The sequence below is a fragment of the Falco punctatus genome (genome assembly GCF_963210335.1).
Source record: "Falco punctatus genome assembly, chromosome: 3".
Classification (NCBI taxonomy): Eukaryota; Metazoa; Chordata; class Aves; order Falconiformes; family Falconidae; genus Falco; species Falco punctatus.
In genome coordinates this window covers 34,845,790-34,871,419 of record NC_137582.1, presented here as the reverse complement: position 1 = coordinate 34,871,419, position 25,630 = coordinate 34,845,790, and the positions used below count along the sequence as shown (strand labels likewise).

General features: G+C 46.2%; 1 protein-coding gene across 2 annotated transcripts in view; it reads left to right on the top strand.

The window, feature by feature from the left end:
• Positions 1 to 25,630, top strand: part of LOC308061626 (carbonic anhydrase 3-like) — a 74,005-nt gene extending 48,375 nt beyond the window's left edge. For both annotated transcript variants that reach the window (XR_013927300.1, XM_080381907.1), the window contains one exon: positions 1 to 25,630. This exon is cut by the window's left edge. The gene's annotated coding sequence lies outside the window, so the exon portion shown is untranslated.

Sequence of the window (25,630 nt, the reverse complement as noted above, 5' to 3'; positions counted from 1 at the left end):
TGAAAGATGTGCCACTGGATATTGGACAGAAAGGATAAAAAGTGACTGTTGAGTACTGCTTTGGCCAATGAACACAGTTTTGCCCTTATTCTTGTTAAGGCTGTGAAAGATGCAGCATGTGATTACATCACTACTTGAGGGACTGTAGTCCAGCTTCTCAAATGCAAAATGCAAATCTTTTATCGTATGGGCAAACTTACCTTTGACACCACATACTAATGAGTGCTTTATCTTGCAGCCTCACTACTCATTTAATGGAGGTTTTAATGGAATCTTATTAAACATTAAAGGTATTGGCACCTGAGGACAGATAGCTCAACAAATGTTAATGAAAGCAGTTAAGTAAGGAGCGATGCTAGTAAGATTAATACTCTTCAGCACATTGCCCTTCTCCTGTCTGGGGTTTAGGGGGTCATTACATATGTTGTGATTGCAGCTGTGTACTTAATTGCAAGATTTTGCTGGTAATTGATAACAGGATTCTCTTCCACAATAAAAAAATAATCTAATAAATCTGTAAGGTTTATGGACACTGTAAAGCTTAAAACAGAAGAGAAGTCATCTTGAACTGATGCAAAATTCCCAGGACAACAGAACAAGCCATGGTTATAGCGAAATTTCAACCCTCTTCCACTATTTTTTTCAAAACATACACCAAGGTGAATAATGTATATTCTATTATAATAATTTACTTTTAGATGTACCTAACAGTAACCAATTGGCCAGGAGCACTACAATGTACTGATAATTAATCATCTTGAAGCAGTGCTTTGCATCCCCATGATGCCAATGAACTTTGTTGATCAAACACTTGGCTGCTGTAGCTCCATTTCAGTTTGAGTGATTTCAGAGGATCTACATTGCATATATGAGTGACCGATGCAATGATTTTTTTTTTTCATGGGTATTGACATTCAGCCATAGATGAAGAGCTGTATATTATCTCAGAACACTGCTTCATGTGAATTCACTTCTCTGATTGAAACCTGGAGGAAAATGAGATAGATCTGAATCATGAACGGAAAGGTTAGGGCATATATGAAGCTGCCTGGGACCAATTAGTAGCATTATTACTGATTCACATATTGGAGCACATAAGACAATTATTTACCTCTTCATTTTCCCCCATTAAATCTGTCCAAGAACAGACTATTCTGTGTGCAGATCTGTTGTCGCACCACTTTGACCCCTAATCATTACCTGTCCCAGCACCAAACACTTCAGGGTGACAGTGAGATACTGCCTATGTAGTTTCCTTGCATGTCACAGTCCTGATGTTCCTCCCACATGTGATATACATCTCACAAGAGGTCAGGTAATAAAATACTAAAAAATAATATTCAGAACCTTGTGATTAATATTCAAGCATTTCATCTAGGATGGGCCACCTAGCTTGAGTTGGTCATTAATTACTGACATCTGTTTCTGCGATAGGTGGGTCTGCCAGAGCTCTCCATCACTTGGGTCCAGAAGGCAACTTTCATGGGTGCTTGGCTCAAGTGGTTTGGTTGGGTTTAAGCCATCTCTTGTTTCTCTGAAAGTTTTTGCATTTCAAAACAGAGAACTCCATCTGCTGTATGGGAAATTGAATTGTAGCTAACATCAACGTTGTTTCTCTTGTCCACGCTCAGGAAGGGAATTGCCATTCAAAATGTTCTGTCACAGACGTATACAGATTCAGATAGGCTGTTTGTTTCTCCCTGAATCCTTGCCACTAAAAGGTAGTAGTAACAGAAGAAAAGCAGTTGGTCCTGCCATGAGCCCCACAAACGTGGAGTTTGTTTCATGCAAGTAGCCCATTGGGACCCATATTGCCCCAGAGCTACATGGCCAGGCAGTCCATGGAGTGACTCCTATTGACTTTGGGAAACTCTGGAACAGGCCTGAAGGCTGTGCACAACTTCCCTGATGATCCCAGTTTACCACAGTGCTCGGTGCAGCCCCAGTGCTCCCACAGATCTGCTGGTAGGCTCACAGTGTGCAGCAGGCTCCTGCAAAGCCCCAGGTGGAGGCTGGGCTCCCTCCTGCAGCAAGGCATGGGATTCCCAAACGGGCTGGAGGAGACGATCAGACCACTGCAGGACAATATAAGGCTGTCTAGGGGATGTTATTGCAAAAGCTTGGGCATTTACACTTCAGAAAGCTGGTTCCCCAGCAGAGTACAGACCTCACTCTGTGACAGCATGCATACTTTGGTGACTCCCTTGTAGCAACTGCTCATCAATTTCTCCAAATATTTTTCATTTTCTGTGCTCCCAGCCTCTCTGACTCCTCTCACTTGCATACATCTACCCAGACCCATTCCCACAGAGACAGGCATGAGGCTGCTGTGAGCTGGGGAGGCTGGCAGCGAGGAGAAGGTGGCTGTGACCATGTGGTAGAGTTGGACAGCCTCCACCTTGCTCCAGGCAGGCAGTGGTATCTGGCACAGGGGGACAAGGAGCCAGGAGGAAGTGACATGCTGGGATTACCTGGGATGCCAGCAGCTTGCTGGGGCATCAGGAAAAAAACCCCTAATGTTGCAGGGGTAGTATCCCCTCAACAAATCTGTTTAAAAAAAGAAAATACCCTAAACAGTTAATTATCATACTACAGAACCACAGAAAGACTCCACAGGAGTAACTCCAGCTGAAACTAAAGAAACCAGTAACCCTAGCAGAGATCAAATGGGAAAAAGACCTTATGCAAACATATGATGAAGAGGAAATCTGACAGCTTATTTTGCTCTGAGGTTTCAAGAAACCTACCTAATACGCCTGACATTTGGAACACAAAACTGAAGAGGTTTCAGATAAAGCAGCAAAATACAATCAGTGGAATTTATCCATTTCTTAAATGTCAAAGTTGCTTTTTAATGTATTTCTCAACACTACAGCATTTTTATGGCCTTTCTAGTAGCCTAATATCTACACCAGGTGATTTTCTTCTGGTGTATATCAGGGAAGGGATGAGGAAAACTGTACTTCTGTCACAGGACTCACAAGGTTTTTCATGTTGTCATCCCAAGTCAAAACCCATTAAATGCCATGGGTTATCTCACTGAATTCAGAAAGGTATTTTGCATATCTAACATATGTCTGAATGCTCTGATTGAATGTCAGAGCATGCACCCCTTTGCAGCCCTTAATCTGACCCAGGCTGCGATAGGGGTAACAGTGTGACAGTCTTAGAGCTACCCTGGTGAGCCCATGGGTCACTGTCTACTCACAGCTTTCAAAAGTCTACCTAAATACCCAGCCACAAGACTGTGAGATACACTCATAAAGCAATTCTTATTTTTCTGGGGCAGTAGCTTTCTCAAATTCCACTCAAGCCATATTGCTTTTCCTTGGTCACTGTTGAAGTTCGCTGTCAGGAAACAGAATATGAGGAATGAGAGTTTTCAAAGACATATTAAACAACCTGGAAAAAACCCAACAGAGCTAGCTAATAAAAACATCTAAAAGTAGATCCCAGAAAAAAATACCACCCTGCTACAAGAACAGCTTTTCCAAACTGTTTTTAGACACAGGATCCATGCTGGCCAATCAGACTGTGTTTGATAATTTGGAGAATAAATGTTTTGTGATTCTTTAAAGACAAATATCTTATACACAGACAAATGACCTACACACTGTCATGTTTGTTGTCATGTCTAGCTGACAGATGAAGTGCTACAGTCGAAATAAAACAAATATGAGATTTCCCTTTTTGTCTAGCTTTAGAAGAAGTATACAAAGAGCCTAAAATAAATCCTCATTATGTTACTTTTCTTAAAATAAGATTAATGAGAAAATACTTTAGGACATGAAAAATTCTTCTTCCAGTATAGATTAGTTTGCAGGCCTTGATAAAGAGACTGGAGACATTCCTTTTATCTAATGGAAGTCTTTCTTCATTAGTATTCTTCTTATAAATCTTATTTGTTAGTATTTTCTCTCTTTTTTTGTGTTGAAAAATGCCAGTGGGTAAAGGAATCGTACTAATTTTGGTAGGACATTATAACCTCGACCTTGGGAAGCTGCAGCTTGGTCATTGAGCCATCTTTCATCTGTTCACAAAGCTGATGAACCAACCAGCAAAGCCTCCCACCAGGGGCATGATGGCTTTTGCATCCGCTGCACCCCCAGTACAAGGCAGAGGACAAGCAGCACAGGCCTCAGTGCCTTGCACCCAAAGTGTTGAACGAGGGACCTTTTTCCTTTTGCACAGGGGTCTGAGGCCCACGTGGGCTGCCCTGGAGCGGCAGAAGTGCTCATACCCAGTGGCTGGTGAGCAAGTGTCCCATGGTGCCGTATACCGTTCCATCTCAGTCTTATGAGAATGAAATCTGCGGGCAAGAGGAGCAAGGCATGGACACCTCACTGTTGGGGTCTGCAGCGGGTGTGCAGACAAGTTAGTTGACTTCAAAGACTTAGCCGTGTACCTTTAAGACAGCCACAAATTGTCAGGTATGTAAACAGGATGTGAAGAACCAGAACTTAGAACCACAGCATACGGGCACCTACAGCAACAGCAAATAGCAAGCAAGAAGAAGGACACAAAAACCTATCAGGGTCTAACACCTGCACTGTCTAAGATATATAAATAGTTTGTATAAAAAATAAAGGCCATTTTGTCCGAACCCAGCCACGCAGGCATAGTGTTTCTTTTAAGTCTGCCTCAACTTGCGCCACCACACCTCACCTCTCCTCACCTCTGCCAAAAAGGTGCCTGGACCACATCATGCCCTGGTAGCCCAGGAGTAACAGCACAGCCAGGAAATCCAGCCCATAGGAAATAAATTGGCACCTACAGTGGTAAGTCAGAAAGCACCTGTGGAACCATAAAGGCAGGAATAAGTGTGACCTTGCTGCCCTTTCAATTTTACTTGCTGACCCCTGAAATCTTTTTTTCTGTCCTTCACCCCTTCTTTCCTGGTTTCCTTTTGCTCCCATCTTCACAGGTCTGTTTTCTCCTTTTGTTTCTGCTGGTTTTGTCTTCTTGGGAAAAGCCTGCAGACCTTTCCGTTCAACAGTTTTATTACATAGGTAAAGCCATGGTAAACTTCGCTCAACTCTTATTTTAATCAAAGGCAGCTCATTTTACCTTCTTTCCACTGACAAGCTCTTCAGTTGTTCGAGGCACATGAGGGAGTCTGCCATGCTTTCTGCAGTGACTGGAGGCAAAGCTACAGGCACCTAAAATGAAAATGGAGAAGTTAACAGTTGGCAAGGGCCTCCCTGGAGTAGTAAGCCACTGCTTGCCACATTTCTAGCTTAGATCTTAAAACCTGATCACTGGGATTGGTTTGCATTACTCCCAGTTTGCGCAGTCCCCCATCCCAAAACAGACTTCCTGGAGCTCTGAAGAAGTAGGATCTCGGCTTGACTATTCTGAAGTGGACAGCCACTAACAGGACGGCTCTAATGGGATCACGGCACAAAATGCAAAGGCAAACCTCCATCAGCCTTACTCTTAACTTTTGCTGAGCTGCAGACTGATGACCTTGCTTGCCCTTGCATCATGGGATTTCAGTCCACAGCAAGAGTGAAGTCCTTTCTTAAAAGACACAAATGCATAGGACCAGCTGAAGAGGCCCAACCGTTTCTCACCTGTGCTGGTAACATGACACTCTTACTTTGCAGTCCACACTTGTCTGCTTTGTTTCTGTTCCAGAGGCACAAGTTCAGGCCATTCAGCACCTCCTTTCATCACTGTCCTGTACATGCTCATTTTCTGCCTCACCTTCTATGGCATCAGCCACAACCGATATCCCCCTGTTCCAGAAGGGGCCTCGCCTCAGCAATATGACCAGATCTTGACAAAGGCTTGAAATCTCTTGTGTAGTATGTGAGGAAAGCCCAGCTCAGTGTCATTCACGTTTTTCGGATATTGACTGTCAGTGGCTCCTGGCCCCACCGTGCTCACGCGTTGCCCGATTCCCGCGGGCTGCCCTGCCCCAGCGGCGGCCGTGCTGCCCCACCGTGCTCCCCGTGGAACGGGCACTGGCTGTGGCTCTGAGCAGAGAAGGTGCTGGAAACCGCAGGAGACCTCACAGCAGAGCCCAGGGCACAGAGCTGGCTGCTGTGAATGGCCGCATCCCTCCTGGGGGCGGCTGCTGCCTGGAGGGAAATGCAGACTTGGAGGAGGCAAACGCAAACGGGAGGAGCAGGGCTTAGGGAGAGGGTTGGGCTTGAAAGAGGGACAACGGGTACAGCTGCCATCGGAGGGGGCTGCAAAGGGGCTGCTAATGGAAGGGGGAGGCCGCAACTCCTGACTTAGCATGTTTCCTAGCCCTAAGCCTTAGACCTTTGCCACAGCTGAGCCTTGACCCAGACCGCTAAGTATGGCATAGAATAGAACAGAATAGAACACAACAGACTAGACTATTTCAGTTGGAAGGGACCTACAATGATTGCCTAGTCCAGCTGCCCGACCAATTCAGAGCTGACCAAGTTAAAGGCTAGGGGTTGGCCTGCTGGAAGGCCGCTCTGCAGAGAAGGACCTGGGAGTGCTGGTGGACAACAAGGTGCCCATGAGCCAGCAGTGTGCCCTGGTGGCCAAGAAGGCCAGTGGGATCCTGGGGGGCATTAGGAGGACTGTGGCCAGCAGGTCGAGGGAGGTGATCCTGCCCCTCTGCTCTGCCCTGGTGAGGCCCCATCTGGAGCGCTGTGTCCAGTGCTGGGCTCCCCAGTTCAAGAGGAGCAGGGAACTGCTGAGGAGGGTCCAGCAGAGGGCTGCAAAGATGATGAGACTGGAACATCTCGCTTCTGAGGAAAGGCTGAGGGAGCTGGGCCTGTTTACCCTGGAGAAGAGAAGGCTGAGAGGGGATCTTATCAATGTCTACAAATATTTTAAGGGTGAGCACCAAGAGGATGGGGCCAGGCTCTTTTTGGTGGTGCCCAGCAACAGGACAAGGGGCAACAGGCACAAACTGCAGCACAGGCTGTTCCTTCTGAATATGAGGAAGACCTTCTTTACCTTGAGGGTGACAGACCACTGGCACAGGCTGCCAAGAGAGGTTTGGGGACATTCAAAACCCACCTAGACATGATTATGTGCAACCTGCTGTAGGTGAACCTGCTTTAGCAGGAGTTTGGATTATATGACCTCCAGAGGTCCCTTCCAGCCCTGACCATTTTGTGGTTCTGTGATTAAGGGCATTGTCCAAACACCTCTTAAACGCTGACAGGCTTGGAGCATCAACCACCTCTCCAGAAAGCCTGTTCCGGTGTTTGACCACCCTCTTGGTAAAGAAATGCTTCCTGATGTCCAGTCTAAACCTCCCCTGGAGCAGCTTTGAACGATTCCCCCATGTCCTATCACTGGATACCCAGGAGGAAAGATCAGCACCTCCCTCCCTCTCCACTTACCCTTCTCAGGAAGACGTAGAGAGTAGTGAGGACACCCCTCAGCCTCCTTTTCTCCAAACTAGACAAGCCCAAAGTCCTGAACCGCTCCTCATAGAATATTCTTTCCATTCCTTCCAATCCTAACCCCTACCTTAACCATAGACTTGGCTCTCATCTGAGCCTTAGATCAGGACACTGAGACACAGCCCAGGGGAAAAAGTTCTCTGTGAAACAATAATTATAAAGCTATAAACCTACACAATGTAATGTAACACTAAAGTCAAGTTTATAATAAGGGATTTTGGTGTTTTATAGCCAAGCAAAACATTACTTTTAAAAATAGGTCACAAAGTCACAAGTAAACCTTTATTGCTTCTGTCTGAAAACAAATTAAATAGGTGCTCATGAGGACTGAGTAAACACATCTGTGAAATGACTAACCACAAATAATTTATAGCATTGTTTGCAATTGTTATCAACAGTAAAATGTAGATCCTTTTAAAACCAGTCCTTTCTATAATTTTTTTGCATGTGAACAGTGGCAAAAATTTACCCTATTACCACAGGACACAAGGTCATGTCTTCATTTCAATGACAAATTGTGTTATGATCCTTTGTTCTGGTTTGGTTAGTTATGATCCCAATGCAGCTACTGAAGAAGGGGAAACATGTAGAATTGCATCTGGTAGCTCCTTTGACATTTCTAGTTACTTTTCCTTTACTAATATTTATAACAGCTTTGGGAGACAAAGTGCCCCCTAGAGGTTCATTAATACAACAAGATTACGTTTTAGATTTTAATTGTACCTACTTTGTTTTTTTTTACTCTGCAGCTCCTTTTCCATATTACAAAGGAGCAGCACAGACAACTTTTTATACATTGAATAATCATGCTGTTTAGTTCAAACCATGGGCTATCACCTCAGTCTGCAGAACTGGTATCCGGTGGAAGTTTTAACACTGTCTTGTATGTCTACACCTAACATCCTTCTACAACTGCCAAACGCTCAGTATGGAAATCTTGTCTTTGTTGTTACACCTTAACTAATCCTTATTTTGGAAACATTATTTTCTACTACCTGAACTGCTTCCTCCAGATGCTCATGAAAAAAACTTCATTATAGTGGGCCAACTCCAAAACCCATAAGCTGCATTAGATTTATTTCTGTTGGGTTTCTCTGGAGATCATTGGTCACATTGTGGCTGGAACGAACTATGCAACAGAAACAGGTCTTGGTTTTAGAGTAGCAGATGGTCCAAAGTGAAAGTTGTCATTTTGCTGTAAGAAACACTACTAATCACACTATGTAACTTCTTTTTTTATTATTATTTTTGTTGGTCTATGTAAAATTCTATTAAAATTCATAACTTCTGGAATGTACTGACACAGCAGTTAGTCAAATTCATAGACAGGAACTCTGTAAAAGGACAACGGAAGGACTAAGCGGGAATGTGCCTTGTAAAATCACTTACGTAATAATTGTAGATGCTGGGGAATATGAGGGCAAGAGACAACAGAAGGTGTCCTGGCTCACATGAAATTTCTAAATAACATTTTCTTTGTCATTGCCTGATACAAAAAGGTTAGCAAAGAAAGGACAAAGAATGCTTTTAAATCAATATGAACACATACCGTGTCTCAGGGACGGGATCTTAGCCTGTACTGGGCTCTTTAGTTAATCCATCCAAGGTGCAGGACTTCGCATTTGTCTTTCTTAAACTTCCTACTGTTCTTTTCAGCACTCTTCCACCTGCCTAGGTCTATTTATAAGATGGCTGTCCCTTTTGATGTGTCCACCTCTCCACCCAGTTTGCTGTCATCAGCAAACTTGAGGATGCTTTCAATGCCATTGTCAAGATCGTTTATGAAGATGTTGAACAGCAGGGGACCCTGTAACTATCCCTGGGGGACCCCACTTGTGACAGGTTGCCAGCTTGAGTAAAAAAACATTGATACCCAACCTCTGAGTGTGACCTGTGAACCAGTTTTCTACCCATCTTACAGACCACCCACCCAATCTGTATCTTGTCCGTCTGTCCAGGAGAAGGGTGTGGGAAACAGTCAAAGACTTTGCTGAAGTCCACGCAAACAACATGCACTGCTCTCCCCAAGTCAACAGAAGATGTTTTGTTGTAGGTGATCAGGTTTGTGGGTTGAGCCCTTGCAAAAGGCTGCAGACGAGCCATTCCTCTACTACTGTGGGGTTAACACATGCATTGTTGTAGCTGCTTGATCCTGTGATCTGGGACCAGCTACACCAGTAAAAGTAGAGGCAAAGACGGTATTGGGAACCTTTACCATGCCAGCATTATTACTAACTAGTTTCCTTGCCCTGTTTAGCAATGTACCTGTGTCTTCCCTATGCTTCTGCTTACTAATCACATATCTGAAGAACCCTTTCTTGCTGTTCCTGACATCTCTGGCAATCTTCAGTTCTAGCTGAGCCTTGGCCTCCCTGTTTGCACCTCTGCATGCCCTAGCAGTTTCTTGTAGTCCTTGATGGGTATTTGGCTGCCTTTCCATTGGTTTTATGCTGCTTTTTTTTTTTTTTTTTTTGCTTTTAAGCATACCCAAAAGCTCATTCTTTTCCACTGAAATTTGCACTACATAAGTGCTCTGATTTTAAACACGATGTCTGGTACAGTGGGAATATGAACTTCCATTTATTTCAGGTAAAATATTTTTTATGCATTTTTGTACTATCATATATTAAGCTTGTTGTGTCTTAGGACATAAACTGTGGTCAATGGCTCAATGTCTGAATGAAGACCAGTAATGAGTGGTGTCCCGTAAGGGTCTGTATGGGAACCAATACTGTTTAATGTCTCCTAAATGACATAGTGGGATCAACTGCATGCTCAGCAAGTTGGCAGATGACACCAAGCTGAGTGGTATGGTTGAAAGACCTGAGAGACAGGATGCCATTCAGAGGGACCTAAGCAAGCTCAAGTGGGCTTATGTGAACCTCATGAGGTTCAGCAAGGCCAAGTGCAAGGTCCTGCACCTGGGTCAGGGCAACCCCCCCTGTTAATACAGGCTGGGGGATGAAGGGGTTGAAAGCAGCCCTGCAGAGAAGGATATGGGGGTACTGATGGATAAGAACCTGAATATGAGCTGGCAGTGTGCACTTGCAGCCCAGAAAGCCAGCTGTATCCTGGGCTGCATCAGAAGAAGCATGGCCAGCATGTTGAGGGAGGTGATTCTGCTCCCCTCTTCCACTCTGGTGAGACCCCACCTGGAGTCCTGCATCCAGCTCTGGGGTCTTCAGTACAGGACACACATAGACCTGTTGAAAGATATTCAGAGGAGGGCCACAAAAATGATCACAGAGATGGAACAACTCTCCTATGAAGAAAGGCTGAGAGAGTTGGGGTTGTTCAGCCTGGAGACACTGTGGGAAGCAAGCCAAGCCAAGCCCAACCCACCCCAGCCCTAAGTACATGCTATAGCTGGATAAAGACTCATGATTGAAGGTGTTGCTGCCATACATATAGATTAGTATATGAAGGACAGATAACTGTCTCTGAAATAATGAAACCCCAAATATATGTGGCAGTCCCAGCTACATTTATTAAATGTCCAGCAAAGTGGTCATTTTCCTCTCTGTTTCATGCCAAGTGTTCTTCTGGACACTATGCACAGCTCTGGCCAGCTACCAGACTGATGATCCCTTCCTCTTTCAAATCTACTAATGATAATACTGAAAAAAGAGTGCCCCCTGAATTCCAGCTGAGATAAAAAGCATGCTGCAGAAAGCTGGACTAATGAGTCATGCACTTATCTATTGTATTTTAAATTAATTTCATAATAAAATGGATATATTAAGGTGGCAAGATGACAGGATATTGACATTTTTATCCCTGAGGCAACAGTGACTCAGTAATGACTTTGCTTTTGTCTAAGCCACACAGTTAAATCTGTAGCCGGTGCTATGCAATGTAGATAGCTGAGTCAGAATTAAGGCTCTAAACAGATACGTGTTTTGCAGCCAGAAGCTGATGAGATCACACCAGCACACAAAGACAAGTTTCCAAATACCAAATAATTTCAGTACCATGAATAAGAAATGGAGAAATGCCTTCTGGGTGGCTCTACATTCAAATGAGCTAGGTGAATACTGGTATTTAAACATGCTGTGCAATAGCTTGTGTTACCTTTATCCTAAAGACTACAGTTCACATCATATTTGCACTCAAGAGATATCATTGTTATGCGTTTTTCATAGAAAATAAGCAGGTGTATTTGTATGACATACTAATGTAAGCCAAGATTTTTACACAGTGGCAAAATTGCTGACCCTAGCTTACTTGTACAGTACCCATTAATCATCATGAGACATAAGAAGTTGTACATACGATAGTATAAAAACAGAGAAAACGTCTTCTAACTAAAATAAATGGAAGTTCATATTCCCACTGTGCCAGACAAAGTATGTAAATTTTTGAGCAGTCATGCAGTGCAAATTTTGGTGGGCAAGAATCATCTGAATTGGAGAAACAATTGCCAGAAATTGAATTTAACAAAATGTCAACAATTCTGGTATCCCTGCAATGGCTGTGGAAACAGACACTGCCTCTTAGGATTAACCTATAAAGAAACTTTGTCTGAAGTGTTCTGCAGCATCTTAAAGAACAGTTAAATTACTTGTCTCTAGCATGAAGCTTTGTTTTGTGAATTCCTCCATACATGTGTATTGACAGTAGATACACAATATACCTGGTGTACCCAAGCACTCCTCAGATGCTGTGGCTCAAACACTGGGCATTTGGTAGCAAGGAGGAGAGTTAACCTCATTTGATAGCAACTGGGTTGCTGGATTCCTGTTCCCCCCCTTCACCTTCATGGAAGGTCAGTGCCTAGTCAAAATTATACATCTAGTTTTGCTCAATAGCCAGCAGTGAAATACAAGCATTTGAGAAGGTGTGGGTTTATCCCACAGCTATCAAGTACATCTTTTGGCACACACTCAGTCCTCTGGAGGTAAATCCCTTTATGCTGCAGCACAGCTCCAGCACACTTTCTGTGAGTGAAGTGAGGTTCCTAGTGCACAGATAACCATGCTCCTGTACCTCTGCTTTATGCTTTGTGACAGTCCATATCAAACAAAATTAAACAGCAGCGACCTGAAGAAAATGCACTTGATACATCTGGAAAAACACAGATTATTGTACCCACATTACCAAAACCACTTGGAGAGCAATATTATTCTGTCTTCATGCTACATTAAACAGATGTAGATCGTAATCCGGGTTACAGCCTGATAACTTAAATCTACAAAGGCACACTTGTTCAGTCTCAGAGGAGGGAAGCCCTACACACCGACCTATACTCCACTTTTAATTCATGACCACAATCCCTGTTATAGCCGTCTCTACCTGGTACGAACATTTTTTCCTCATTAAGACCTGGAGGGAGTCAGTAAACAATGACTGTACATTAATGGTATGTTCTTGTTTGAAATCCAGGACACAGCAAAGTTTTGAAAGAGGAAACACTCAATCCAGCCTTGAGCAGAGATCAGTCCAGCATGCTATAGCATCAGCCCCTTTCCTGACACTACCCAGCAAGAGCAGGTCACCGTTGCAAAATGTGGCAGGGTAAAGTGACTAGGACAAAGCTGGGGACCAGCTGCAGGTGCCTTGTCTTAGACTGACCCAGTTGCTGGGTCTTCCAGATACATTAGGCAGTACGGGGCTCCAACACTGGCACCAAAGGTTTAATTGCCCAAAAAGACTTACTTGAGAACTGCATTCAGCTAGAGCTTTTTCATACTCCCAGAACGTCAAAGAAAAGGAGAAATAACATCATACTCTATTACTGCTAACCCATGGGACACACACAGGCTTCTAAACCATTCCACGCCATGTGGGGAAAGACAGACATGGGGCAAAGCATCATGGAGTACAGCATCTCTGCAAAGGCTATGGCTTCTCTCCTTTTAGTGGAGCCTGCTTGCTGCCCTCTTGCTGCTACCCCCCACAGCTTGCTGAGAAGCATCCTCTGCTTCAGCCAGAAGGTAGTGCCGCATCTGCAGTCAGAGTGGGGACTGACATCTAAGTGGCTTTCCTGGGCCAACCATGGCAATCTTCCTTGGGAGAAGCATTTCACCAGGGGAGAGCCTTGTGAACAGTGGGGCCAGCGTTTCGGGTCACAGAAATCAGCAACAGTCACTGCTGTGACATGCTGACCAGTACAGCCCTGATTTCTGACCAATAATCTCTACCCTTCCCCTGCCCTCTACCATTTACACAGGCTTTAGTGTCAAACACTGAAATCACAGAAGTGTGTGAATCTATATGTTCATATTTAATCAGACAGCATAGCAGGTAGTGAATCCTCCAGGTAAATTTTATAGTAATTGCTTTCCAGGATAGTTACGGGGCAAAGTGTATGATGCAACGTTGACTTCATACTGTACTGTACCTTATAAATTCTGAGCTGAAGAGACAACAGGGTTGGCATGAGCAGGCAGAGGGACTTCTTTGTCCTCTCTGCCTACCATGTAAAACATCCCAGGAAGGGTGGGAAGTAGGCAGGACATGTCTTAGGGCCTGCCCTGCTTCTTAGTTTGCCCCCACTCCATGTTTTAGACACTGGGGTTCTTCAGACAGTTGCTCACTGAAGGAGGCAGCTGCTGTTTCTATTGCAGCTAGCAAAGGCAGACTAGTTTTTCATGAGAGTGACTACCACTACCTTCTACTTGGATGTTTTATGAAGAAGTACAAAGTTGGTGTTAAAAAAGATACATATGGTACACATGCAAAAAGATAAAAATTTCTGTGGAAAATGAATCACTGGACCCTATTGCCAAAGTTCATCCTCTCTCTCCCTGTCCCGTAACAAAAGATAGCCTTTCCATTTGGACCACTCCTTTGGCTAGAGACAACACGCACTTTTGATCCTTATGGCAGCAGCACAAGGAGACCTGCAGCAAGACAGTGGGACTGACTGTGGATGGCAGAGATCTAGACATGAAGATTTCATGTAAAGCCACATATACTCATGAAAAAGCACAGTAGCTTGGGCACCTCCTTGCTAAGCATGTTGCAACGCCACATTCCTGCTGACTTGAAACCCGGGCCACAGCTTCATCACTAAATTGCTGACAGAAAAATGAAGACCATCTGTGCTGAACACTGGAAGATAGGACCCTCAGCACAACTTCTGGGTTTAGAAACGTTGCTCTGTTGATCGAGCACTGGCCCCAGCCATGACCCCAGTGCCTGCAGGGATGGCATCAGGCCGACATGGGGCAGTGTTAGGGAATGGCAGGCTCTGGCCAAGCAGCACTGCCTGGCACTGGGACCCTACTTCCTGAGCAAGGCTCGGGCCAGCTGGGCATTGTCCTGAGCCCCACAGGTGTGTTTCATGGGACAGACCTCCTGGCCTCAGCAGGATGGGCCAGGTGCTACCGCAGCTCCAGGTGAGCTCCCGCGGTGGCTCAGGGACACACTGGCACAGGTGTGCCCCGCCGCAGCAGTGCTTCTCACGCCTGCCGCTGTCTGCTCTGCAGGGAGACTCTGGCCCCATGGGGTGGTGTGTGCCCTCTCAGCATTGCCCAACGGCAGCTCCCAGCCGGTGCGTCGTGAGGGCATGCAGGTGACGTGAGGCCACATGATAAGGGACAGGCACCTTCTCCTCTTCAGGGAGTCACTGCTCATCACCAAGGTAAAGACTGCCAGGCCAGAGCTTCCTCTTCCCAATCCATGGCCCTGAGACCAGGACAGGGACACCCTGGGAGCAGCCTGACCTTGGTGCTGGATGCAGCAGTGTCTGCACCAATGGCAGACGTATGGTAGAGGTGAGTGACCAGGCTCTTAGCAGCCAGCATGTGCCCAAGGGGCAGTGCCCATGGGCAGTTGCTGCCACAAGAGCCTGGAGGCATCTGCTGGCCAGGACCCCCCAGAGGTCCAAAGCAGGCCACATCGAGGTCACTCCCTGCTGTTCCTCTCTGCAGACCTGGCACTACCTTGTACCCACAGCTCTGCTTAGCCCTGGACAAGCTGTGGGTGGTGGGCAGTAGGAAGGAGGCAGCCAGGGTTGAAGAGGAAGAGTAAGGCAGTGCTGAGAACGGCAACTCCCTCATCCCTATCTGGTCCTGCATTGCCACTTTCTGGGAGTTTTGGTGCCATGTCCCACAGCAAGGCTGGGTGGTGCAGTGTGATGATCACCTTCTGTCCTCTCTGGGGTCTGGCAGCTTCAGTCAGGGGGTGGCAAGTGGCAGGAGAGGTTCCTCTGCCCTCTGTGCACTGCCTGGGCAGGGAGTGGGCAGCATGCCGAGAGGGATGGAGGCTGGGTTTTTCAGGTGGGGGCTGAGACATGGGTATACAGGCAGCTGGAACAAGAGGGAGAAGGGGGCATTCTATGTTCTCCATCGCATGGCCAGAGTGATGCCTTACTGCCACCCAAACAGCAGCTCCTCTGCAAGGAAAGAGGGAGTTAGGGCTTTGGCTTTTCACCTCTGTCCTGCCTCATGAGGCTTCATCCTGCTTCTGTGGCTGTCCCCATGGGTCAGAGCTGTGCAGGTGCCTACGTCTGCCCAGAGGCTGGGGAGCAGCAGAGCCTAATGGTTTTTTTCCCCTCTATTTCTACAGTTCATGAGTGGTGAAAGAGCTGTGGGTGGACACACTCCTTTAGGTAGGCCCTTCCTAGCAAGTCCGTCTATGGGGTAAATGCCCACATGTGGGGGATGCTCCAGGTGTAGCCATACATGGAAACACAGCTCCCAGGGTGGGGAGAGGTGCCCCCCCAGCTGTGGGCAGATCTTGAGCAGAGCTGGCTGAGCTGCTTGGCCATGTGTGTCCAGCCAACACCTACCCAGCCATGTTCTCACCACTGGCTCTGCTGTCTGCTTGATTACTAAGTAATATCCAGGTGTTTCAGGATCACATTTAAGTCTAACAGAGCTTTTTTTCTGTCCCTTCCCTATGAACAGATGACTAGAAGGAGGAAAGAGAGCCAGGGCGACCCAGCTGTCCTTCATTAAGCCTCTAGTGAAAGAGCTGAACCTCCACAATGACATGAAGGTCTCTCCTGTCTCTGCTCTGCCACCAGAGCACCTTTGAGCATCGCTGGTTCTCCAGCCAAGCTTCACATGTCTCACTTCTCACCTTCCACTTTTTTTCTCTTGCCTAGTCAGTGACAATAGATGCCAGGAACCTGAAGATGTTGATCAAGGGCCAAGCAAAGGTGAGCATTATTCCACTTCACCCACTTCTTGCTGTGCCAAGCAAGTGGTGTGAGCTTCTCTTGGAGGGTCCTGTGTCCCAGCCTCCAAGTGTGGATGTTGTGGGTTGCTGGGCACATCATGGTTTGCTGCCTACAGCAAAGCTTCTTGGCTCTCCCTACCTCTCAGATATTGCCGGATGGCTGATGTAGCTTACTGGTGGCCCTTTCTGCTGCAGGGCTGCTTGGTAAGTGCAGCAGGTTTCTTGCAGGCTGGACCCAAGCAATGGCCTCCACTGGTCCCATCTGGCAATGACAGTGGGCTTGGCCACTTTGCAGGTGAGTTTTGAGAAGAAAGGCAGGTAGGACCTTTTCTCCTCTTGCAAATGGGTGTTTCTACTGTTCTGGGGCTGCTACTGACCTTCTTGCAGGGCGCATCAGTCACTCCCAGCAGACAGTGCTGGGAGGGTCCAAGAGCACTCTCTTGGCAGTTTTCCTGTATGTCTTTTTCTTTGTTTTCCTTTGGAGCAGGCAGCACCAGACAGAGGAGGAGGAGGTCGTTGCCCTGACCCATTGCACTGGGAGAGACCTCAGATATTGCAGAGGCTCCCAGAGTCTGGCTGCAGAGGGGCTCTCTTTAGCCAGCCCCTGGCAGCTCTCTGCAGGAAAATGGCATGCTGCCCTAGCCCCTCCAGATAAGCAAGCCTGGAAAGAGGGTCCCATCCCTCTGGCTTATCCTGAGAGGCAGTGTCCCCAGCAGAGGGACTATGGGTTTACCAGACCAGTGCAAGTGGGGGTCATGGCTAAAGCTGACTCCTCCCCACATCAGCTACCAGCAGCCACCCCTTGATCCTGCCCCAATGAAAGCAGAGCCATCCACACTTGCTCCCATCTCTGAGGTCTGTCTGCGAGGATGGTTCACCTGCCCTGGGCCTGTCTTCAGAAAAATAACTGTCATCCCATGACCTCTGCAGGAACAGCTGCCGATCCTGCCAGATGCAAGGACCATCCACCAAGGGGATACTCAGGCTTGCAGACAGCAAGAGAGCTGGTTGGGAACTGGGGGTGGCCCTTGACAGCAAAGGGGAAGTCCACCTGGGAAGCCAGCCTGCACATCTGTTGGCAGTCATCTTGAAGGTGAATGCCTCTGACCTGGAGCTGGAAGAGCTCCTTGTTGGCCTGCCAGGGACCACTTCTGCGGACTTTGAATTCTGTGTGGGGTGTTTCTCTGTTCTGTCTTCTTTTCTGTTCCTCTTATTCTGCCCCTGGTTTCTGCCCTTGGAAAACTCACGTCCTTTTCCTCCTCTACAGCATCCTCAGAGAGGCACATGGAGATTTAGGGGTGACCAGAAGTCAGGGGACAGCGAGTTTCAGTTATAGATGAATGTGAGTTTGCTTGGCCTGGAGCCTAGCAGCTCCTTGCTCTGTCAGTGCTGATGGGTACATGTCAGAGCAAGTAGCTGAAACCCACCTGGCTTCCTCATGAGCCAGAATCCCAGGGTTGCTCCTTGTGGTGCTGGTGCAAGTGCTGAAAGCCTCCCTTGGAGCCTTTGGCATTGCAGGACTTCCCCTGAAACATCCCCGTCAAGCTCCTCTCAGCTGACCTGTATGAGGAGTACATGTGCACTCTGTAGAAGCCAAGAAAGCAGGAAAAGGTGGCAGAATGAAAAGAGTGTGGTGAGTGGTCTGCCAGCTCCAGTGGGACTGGGGGAGGCCAGGGACTTGCCTGCAAAGTGACTGTCTCCTTGAAAAAGCTATGTTTTCTGCCAGCTCACTATTGATGCTCTGTGGTTGCATTTCGGGGGAAATTGACACAGAGGAGCATTTCTCTTGTTACAGCACTTCCTGAAGGCATTGGAGATTGCTCCATTAATCGACTTGTGTCAGAAGGTGAGGGACATGTCTCAGTAAAGGTCATCCCTCTGCTGTAGAGCACATGTGGCTGGGGAGCCTCTCCTTCAGTGGGCTTGGCTGAAATCAGAAACTGGGAAGCAATACTGTCCCCTCTTCCTGACACACAGGAGTATTAAAAACTGGCTGAGAGCACCTGGATAGCTACACGACACAGCTGCTGGCTTCCAGGTGCCCTAGGCAATCCTGGGTGACCTGCGTAGGTAGCTTCTACTTTATTAACATTATGTTCCCATTCCCTCAGAATGACAACAAATCACCTGCAGCCAATCTCCTCCTCCTCAACTGGTTGTTCTTCCTGCTCCACCACATCAGCCAAAACTGTTCCACCAGCAGGATGAGCTCCAGCAATCTGGCCATCCATATTGGGCCAAATATACTGAGCCTAGCCAAGGACAACCTGCTGGAAGTGCTAGTGGAGGTGACACAGCTCTTCCACCACTCATGAACTGTAGAAATAGAGGGAAAAAAGCCCTGGATTTACCAGCCAGCTGCAGCCTTCCAGGCTCATCAGAGCTTTGCTGTTGAGAAGTACCTTGCTGCCTCCTCTCTTGAACAAATGCTTGTGGGGAGTAGCTGCCTGAAAAAGCAGCCCCACTGCCGCAGCATTCTGTGCAAAAGCAGGAGTCAGAAATGGGAAAGGCTGTTTGATATGTTTTCAGCCAAATGGGTTGAACCGATGGTTTGATGTGTGCAGGTGATGGGCCTGGTGAAGTTTCTCATTGAGAACTGCAGAGAAATCTTTGGAGCGATGTGTGGCCTTTTCAGGCCCTCAGCTAAAGAATCAGCAGCACCCATCATCAGTTCCATGGGTATGAGGATGGACTGAGGACTGTCACAGGTTGATGCTTCTTGTCCTGTTCCTTAGTGTGTTCATGGTGGTCATCTGTGCAAATAGAGCTGAGTGTTTGAGAGTTGACAGAGGTGCTTTCTTACTGGAAGGCTTCCCACATGTTCAGAGTGGCAGGATTCACAAAGCAAACATCACAGCTGCTCTCCTGCATCTGCTTTGCACTTCCACATCAAGCAGATGTTTGAGAGTGATGCTCTTACCTTGACATTGCTTCTGGTGGGCCTGGACATAGAGTGTTGTTCTGTCAGTCCTGCTTGTCCCATGACCTCTCTTTGGCCACTGCCTCTCAGGGCATGAAAAGTTTATTCTTCAGGATGAGCTCAAGCCTGGGGGCCTTGACTGACCTTTGAAATCCACTGACTGAGATGCCATTTTCTAAATCATTTCCATTCAGCACAGCAGACATGGCAGAAAACAGGGCATCAGAGGGCAAAGAAGAAAACTGGTGTAGGTCTTCATGTGGGTATTGCTTTAGTTGTTTTTCAGTTCCAAGTTATTTCAGCACAGGCCTTTGCTTTCTAGAGCTGTGTTTGGAAAAGCAAAATAGCCATGTAGGAGAAGCAGATCTAGATCACGAGGCAGAGACATTTGTGGATGCACCACTGTCTCTGCTCATCCTCCTCCAAGAAGCAGGGGGAGATACTTTGGTGGAAGCAGAAACAGGAGAGGTATGTCAGGTCCACAAACACTGTGACAATATGTCTCATGCATAACAGTATAGCTTGTGGTGTTTAAAGCTGAGGCTGAAATGTATGGGGTCTTCTCACTGGGAGCAGGAATGAAATATACTACAATTTCTAGTATGAGGTGAATGGCAAAAGGCAGGCAAGTGTTTGCTTCTGCATAAGCAGTGGTTTTCCTTCTCTCAACTAGGAATTCCTGTGCTGAGGCATAACTGTCTCCAGTGTAGGCACAAAACCCAGCAGAAACAGACTTTAAGTAGCTGCCGTGTCTCTTCCTGGCATTAGGTATTTTCTACCCCAGAATGACACATAACAAGAAAAAATTGAAAGTTGTTGAATGGCCTGAACTTGTGCCTCTGGAACAGAAACAAAGCAGACAAGTGTGGACTGCAAAGTAAGAGTGTCATGTTACCAGCACAGGTGAGAAACGGTTGGGCCTCTTCAGCTGGTCCTATGCATTTGTGTCTTTTAAGAAAGGACTTCACTCTTGCTGTGGACTGAAATCCCATGATGCAAGGGCAAGCAAGGTCATCAGTCTGCAGCTCAGCAAAAGTTAAGAGTAAGGCTGATGGAGGTTTGCCTTTGCATTTTGTGCCGTGATCCCATTAGAGCCGTCCTGTTAGTGGCTGTCCACTCAGGTGGTGCTTCTGTATTTCTTTCTGCACTGTTCATTACAGAGCAAGGCAGTCTAGGGTAGCTCAGTGCAAACTGATGAAACCAGACAGCTCAGAAGGGTGTTGTACAGAAAGAGGGGCTTAAGTCCTGGAAGCTGCAGCATCATAGCCAGCTCGGTGTCTCTGCCTGAAGGGTTGTGTGTGACCTGTAAAACTGGGTTGGTAGCAAGAGACAGCAAGGGATTATGCTGCTCAGGTTTTGGAAAGGACTACATCATAGCTACCCAGCGGCTCTGTGTCGAGCCCTACTGCACAGCAAAGGGGCCCTGTAAATCTCTGTAAACTTACAGTTCTTTGAGGTTATTACACATTGTTAGAAGGGGCCAAGCAATACTGTAGTCACTGCTGGTAAGAGTTCGTTCTTCTGTGCGATAGCAAATGCCTTTTGGGTTGTATTTCCCTAAGAAAGAGGAACTATGTCACGCCTATTCCCACCTTGATGGTTCCATCAGTGCTTTCTGAATCTATCATTGTAGGTGTTGATTTATTTTTATTGGCTGGATTTCCCAGCTGAGCTGTGACTCTTGAGCTACCAGGGACACAATGCGGCCCTGTCACCTTCTTGGCAGAGGCAAGGAGAAGTGAGAAGAGGCACCCGTGCCCTGCTGCTCTTGCCAGCAGATTTCATTCACACACAAGAGCCTCCACAAAAAAGGAAAAGGCAGGGCACCTGCCCACCAGACGCCAGGGCTGAGCGCTCCTACCACACCTTCCTCAGACCTACCTGCCTGCTACACAAAAGGGAAAACAGTCCTTTGGGATGACACTGCAGGTGTGAGGGCAGTGTTGAGATCTCTGCTGTCTGTCCTACACCTTGCAGTGGGAGTGCAGAGGAGACAAGAGGCATCCTCTCTCTCTGGCAGGAGGCTTTGCTGGCTGGTTAGTTAGCTCCACAAACACAAGCCCGCCAGCTGGCAAGAGTTGAGAGCTGGTTCCATGACTTGGGAAAAGCACTGGGAAGCTCACAGAAGAGGTTTGCTCTGGGGTAATTTCTAGTTCTGCTTTGCAGTCTCAGTTAGTTTGGATAAAGTTTCTGGTCTTCTGGATGCTTATTTAAGCTGAATTTGCAAACCTTTGCTGCTTTACCCATTTCCTGTTGAGTCTGAGGGGATGTTATCATCAACCTACTGCCATGGGCTTTGCCTTGGGAAGACGATGGCAGTTCAGCTGGATGCAATCTGTTTCTCCAGAGTGAAAAGAAGCAGCCTTTTCTCTGCTTTTGTTATGATCCTGTCCTCCACCAAACCCCCATCCAGGTCTTTCATGCTTTCCCTTGCCAAGTTCCAGGTTGCTCTCCTTCTAAGCTCTCCTGAAAGCTAATTTCTGTGATTTCTACAAACCCATCAACACTGATGGGCTGCTATTGCTGACCTGTGCAGTACTAAAGCACTGTCATCTTAATTTGTAGCTCTGTATTTTCAGTTCTATAGCTGAATTCAAATAATACTAAAAAAGTTAACCAAAATAAAAGATTTTTTAAAGTTTTTTTTCACCAAAATGAACCCAAAATTCAGTTTCTGTCTGAAAAAAGACTTTTCCATTTTTTTCAGGAGGACAGGGATAATAGGGGCTTGTGTTTCCTCAAATTATCTTGCTGTCTAGCTGATTCTAAGAAAAACAAATTTTAAACAAAATATTTCAGAATGACAAAAGTGGAAAAAAATTCAAAATGTCAAACTGAAACATTGTAACTTGTTTTGAAGTTCAGTTTCAGTTTTGGGGAGGCTAAGCCAATCTGATAAATTCGAAATAAAAGTGTTCCAAATCTGTCTTTCCATTTTCAGCGTGAGAAAGTGCTCTGTGGAAAATTTTTATCAACTGGAGTTCACTTGTGTGTTTTCTCTTATCCATCAGTTACCTCCTATTTCTGTTGTTATCTATGAAGCAGAGCCCTCTATATATGGTTGAACAGTGTCTAAAAAGATGGAGTATTGTCCTCTTACTGTGGCTTGTGTGCCAGGCTTGGAATATGCTTAGTCCTGTACAAAAAGCCCAGAGATCACACTATTAATGCTGCATCTGTATCTTCCAGTTCTTTTAATAGGGGAAATATTCCCAATGAGAGAGATACTGGTGGAAAGCTGAACTGTTGCACCTGGGCTCCCCCAGAATTATTTCTGTTGCCTGTAAAAAACTGCCCTGCTTTGCATACACCCATCAGAGCAGAGACTTTCCCACTTTCACCCAGTAGAAGTCACCCTCTCTCTATTTTTTTATTCACTGGGAACAATTAATGTGTAATTGAGTGTATCCATGGGGAAGAGTTCCAAAAGAAGAAATTAAGAGAAACCTGTTTCCTGACTGTCTAAACTGCTGGTGAAGCCTCTTTCCTGAGAGGTGGATAAGCCAAGTTCAGGTGCCAGTTCTGAGCCATGCAGAGGGATTTGAATGAATGAGCATGGCTGAGAATAGCAGAGTAACTTTAGGCAGTACTATATTAACAGGTAAGTTTCAGACATTGTGCCAAGGTAGGTTTTGTTTAACTAAAGCCTTTCTCGTTAGTCAATGATTAACGACAACTCAGGAATTGAAATATTTGGGAAAAAAATCAATATATTTGAAACAGGCAGTAGAAGAAGAATTTTCTGTCCCAGAATTGCCTGGGAAAGATTTCAGCTTGAATTGCTTTACTTAACCAAATAGCAGGTACATTGTTTTTATGTGTAAAAACCTACATGACAAATAATCATCCAAGAATGACTTTGAAAGGCCAATTACCCCCCCCCCCCAAAAAAAAAAAAAAAATACAGCATGTACGTATAGAGGACATCAAGAATGATATTAGCCAAAGACAATTCAAAATTGTTAATTGAGGAAAATAATAAACGAGCAGTTGTTTGGCATTTTCTTTTCTTTTAGGATTTTACCATTTAATAACGATGATCTGGCATTGCCTCCCCCATATATTGGGTTTCAGTGTTTCAGAGATAGTTACTGCTCATTCGTTTATTTATCTGTGTGTATGGTAGCAACACCTTTAATCAGGAGTCATTATCCAGCTATAGCAGGTACGTAGGTGCTGTATACACATGGAATAAATACAAGGTCCTTGCCCTCAAATGACTTTACTATCCAACACCAGGTCCCAGATGATTTGCTTTCTGGTAAGATTTGGAGCATTCAGGACTTTGCCTTAGAGAATAAAACAATGCCCTCCTTGTTGTAGGATGGGGACACTGGGTCAGATATTTAGGGCTGTGCAGCAAGTGCTCTGGGAACAACGTCTTCACACCAGGCGGTCCATCAGTGCCACATACTAACCCAATCTGCAGGCTGGCTGCTGCAATCCCCCCTCTGTGTGTGGCACTGCTAGCAGTGGCAGATGCATGCACCCATGAATACAGAGAAAAGTGGCTGCAAGCAGGTAGAACAGGCATGGGTTGCACTGAAAATGAGGCTTGAGAAAAATGTAGCAGGAGTCCTAAGAAAGAGATGCAAAATGCTACCTGTGGCTTTCATCGCACCAGCTAGAGAATTTTGAGCTTTCTCATAAAAATGAAATAAACCAGCAGCTCTGTTTACAGCTGCTCAAAGGCTTGATCAAATTGTCATTTTGCTTTGACACTGTAGTCTATAATACCAGATATTATGTGCTACACTATAATACATTCAATATTCTGTCTCTGCCCACTGCTGACGTGGTGGACTTGCTAGGTAACTCTGCCTTAACCTTTCTTACATGGGAACGATGGGTTTTTTCTTCTCCTATTTCCTGAAATTCTATCTTGGGTTAGGGTGAGAAGAGAGAGCATATACCTAAGACAGCTCTGCCAACACTATCTTTGGTTTCTGAGATGTGAGCTCTAATGAGGTCATTAAGGCATGTGTATTCCAAGGATGTTCTCTAGCAGATTTATGTTCTATAGGACCTCAGCAAACCTGAGCTCACATTGTGTTTTTTTCCTTATTTCTGAGACCAACACTTATTCTACCACAAACCATGAATTTTTAGGTAGATGTGACTGGAATTGATCCATTGGGTCAGGTATTTAGGTAGTGCTAAATGGTCAATGATAGATGAGAAGCAGCACAGGAGTCAGTTGCAGTGAGTCTTGAATGTGTAGAAGAGCTGCTTATAGTTGATGAAAATGAAGAGGGTAGATAAAAGTAGGGGTGTACTAGAGGTAGTTACACGAACAAATCCCCCCATTTTTGCAGCAGCATTCAGCATACAAATAAGTGTGGAGAAACATTTCTGGTCATGCTCAGCAAATTTCCAGCCCACTGGTATCACACTCTAAGTGAAAAACATCACACCTTCAAGAAACTTTGCTCTCTTTTTCAGATGAAAATATTTTATGAAGTGGGCCAAAGAATACGCATTAATGTCCAGATTACAAGCACAGTTTTTGCCTTACACAGCTCAGTAAAAGAAGAAACCCTCCCTGTGAACTGCCATGGGGCTGGGTGCCGTATGCCTTGTGGCAGCTGCCGCACCCTGCACAGAATGACTGGCTGTGAGCTGCCAGCACTGCCCGGAGCATCTAGCACACTGCATCATGGAAGGGCAGGATTTATACATGAAAGTCCTCTTTTCACCACCACCTGTGATCTCCATCTCGATTTCCAAACGAGAGCAGCGGAGAGTCTCTTGGTTCTAAATGATGAAGCGATTTTGCAGAGGTGTTGTTCTGGTAACTGCAGGTTCATTGCTCGGGTGAGAGAGCCTGGTATTTCTTCAGCGACCCATCACCTCTCTCTGGCTGGAGATGGCAGGCAGGACAGTTTTGAGCAAGTCTCTTTTATTTGGAAAGTCATTCACGGCAGTTTGTTTGTACTTCTTTTACGTGCTGATGTTTTGAATCTCGGAAATGCAGGCCTAGTGATGTCTAACGCGGGCTCGGTGAGAGGCAGCGCTGGCTACGGGTTCAGCCCTGAGCAGAGCCACCCGTGCCCGGGCGCCGGGCAGCCCGCACCTCCCACTGAGAGAGGTTAAACCGAGGGACGTCTCTTGTCACGTCGCGTTCCGTGCCGCTACCGAACCGCTGGGCGCCTCAGACCACCCCGGGCCAGGCGGGAGGCGGCGCCAT